Source organism: Falco rusticolus, chromosome 12 (assembly GCF_015220075.1).
Source record: "Falco rusticolus isolate bFalRus1 chromosome 12, bFalRus1.pri, whole genome shotgun sequence".
Lineage (NCBI taxonomy): Eukaryota > Metazoa > Chordata > Aves > Falconiformes > Falconidae > Falco > Falco rusticolus.
In genome coordinates this window covers 14,404,440-14,407,271 of record NC_051198.1, presented here as the reverse complement: position 1 = coordinate 14,407,271, position 2,832 = coordinate 14,404,440, and positions in this window count along the sequence as shown.

Sequence of the window (2,832 nt, the reverse complement as noted above, 5' to 3'; positions counted from 1 at the left end):
TGTTTTGTCTTGTTTATTTCACTGATGGATACACAAAATAGGTTTTACTAATGTTCATAATGGGCTGGCCTACAACAAGACCAAGGTGTATTTCTTTAAACTTAGATGAATCTCAGTTCCACAGCATAAAATGGGATACCCTTCTATGCATATCCTTTGCACCTTCTTTCAGGTACAAAACTTAGTAAATATAACTGTATCATAAATCTGGATGCCCAGAAGGCAGTTAGAGTTTCTACTGGCAAAGCATGGGAATGACTATGCTAAATCTGTTTCAACTTTAACTTGAAATGTCACGGGCTCTGGGGATTTTTACCACCTCTGATCTTCAATGACAAGAGTTTCTTCTTTCCAATTCAAGTGTCTATTATATTAATCACATCTGATTCATATTCCCATGCATTTGTAGTTCATGGATGAGGTTTTCAAAAGTGCCCTAGAAGTTTGGGCTCCCTAGCCCCACTGAAGTGCAGAGTTGCATGCCTTAGGACAGCTAATACACACCTTTGAGAGCTAAAAGGAAGAGGAACTCCAGGAGTGGTCCTGAAAAAAAGGAAAAAGCAGTAATTCTTCACAGATCTCAGTGCTTCCACTGTATGTCAGGGTTCAGCCACAAACCTAAGCATGTGGTTGGGTCTCAAGGTGACTCGATATCTGCCCCAGCAATCCTTGCTGATTCACTTCTTTCTTCAGCTGTGCTGTTGTCTTACGCAGCAGCTCACCGTCAGCGCAGTGGTGCCTGCTTGCAAGGCACATGTACCTCCAGAGCTGCAGTTGCCTGCTTGAGTCCTGGATCACCTGAAAAAATATGAAATAAGTGGGTCAAATACCATCTCTGCCTGGGTTCTCTGATGCCAAATTACCATGTTTTCACTTACGAATATCCTTTTATTGACAGTTCCTCAGGCAGCTTTTGATACAGACAATAGATATTATTGTATCTGAATCCCTGCAAACTGCTGTGGCCCTAGTCTTTCTGTTCTTTATAAAGCTGTGTTGTGGTTAAATGACATGGAATAATTTGTTCCCAGAGGGATGAGAAGAAAGGGGAGTTTTGCAACATCACAAAAACATCATCACCAATGTGTCTACTCTACCAAAATATGAAAGGTTATCTGCTCAAGGGTAAAATAAAGAAAACAAAAGCATGGTGCTGTTATCATTCTTGTCACAGCTGACTTGCAGTCTGCTGTAATCTGCATTGGAAAATTACAGATGCTCCTTGATTATTTTTTTTTTTTGTAATGTGTTGTGGTTTAACCCCAGCTGGCAACTAAGTGCCACTCAGCTGCTCACTTAATCCCCTCTGTAGTGGGATGGGGAGGAGAATCAGAGAACAGTAAAACTCATGAGTTGATATAAGAACAATTTAGCAATTGAAATCAAATAAAATGCAATAATAATAACAATAATAACAATTGTAATGAAGAAACAGGGGAGAATAAAACCCAAGAAAAATGAGTGATGCACAGTGCAATTGCTCATCACCTGCTGATCAATGTCCAGCCAGTCTCCAAGCAGCTCCTGGCCAATGCCCTCCCCCCTGCCCCAGTTTATATACTAAACATGGTATCCTATAGTATGGAATATCCCTTTGGCTAGTTGGGGTCAGCTGTCCTGGCTCTGCTCCCTCCCAGCTCCTTGTGCACCTGCTCACTGGCAGAGCATGGGAAACTGAAAACTCATTGATTTAGAGTAAGCATTACTTAGCAACGACTGAAACATCAGTGTGTTACCAACATTATTCTCGTATGAAATCCAAAACACAGCATGGCACCAGCTACTTAGAAGAAAATTAACTCCATCCCAGCCAAAACCAGGACAAATGTTTTTTCCTGTTTGGGTAAATGTGCAGTTTCCACTAATGATTTCAGGTTGGACTTTCACTGCTATTACTCTTCACAAGTCAATTCTTTCCTTTTATCCTGTTTTCTTCCTTGGGAGGAGCAGGGGCTGGAAACAGGTTTGGTTAGTAACGGTAGTTGGGAATATTTATGTAACATCAGTGTCCAGAGGCTTTTTCACAATCACATAGAGCATAATGTGCTTCTGACCTTATACAGTTTCCCAGAAAATCAATCCCTTAAAGCAAGAAAATAGGCCTCTCTCTACCTCCCCTACTCCGAGGACAAGTTCTGGCTTCAGCCTCAGTGTTTGTCCTGCTGGCTCTTTCAGCTAGTCCAAAAGAGATGTTTACCCCTTGGGGAAAGATATGTCCATAAATACGTAGTAAGATGTTACAGCAACATAGTGCAGACTGCTCACAACTGCGCAGTTTTTAATAGTCCAGTTGACTACAGTATTTTAAGGTCCCTAGACTAGAACAAAAAAGCCCTTTTTCCATGATGGTCTCTGAATCAAAAAAATCCAGGATGAAGTTTTTCTCACGGTCATTGGCTGATGAGATCTTATCTTACAACTGATACCCTACTGTACAACTGATATCGCAGCTCAGTTTAGAGCTGGGACTCTTTAGCCTAGAGGAGAGAAGGCTTAAGGGGATCTCATCAATGTATATCAACACCTGCAGGGAAGGTGTAAAGAGGATGGAGCCAGGCTCTATTCAGTGGTGCCCTGTGACAGGACCAGGAAATGGACGTAAACTGAAACACAGCATCTTCCTCCTGAACACCACAAAAGACTTTCTCACTATGAGGATGACTGAGCACTGGCACAGGTTGCTCAGAGAGGTGGTGGAGTCTTCATCCTTGGAGATACTCAGAAGCCACCTCAAGGCAGTCCTGGAAAACTGTCTGTAGGTGGCCCTGCTTTAGCAGGGGGGTTTGACCAGATGACCTTCAGAGATCCCTTCCAACCTCAACCATTTTGTGA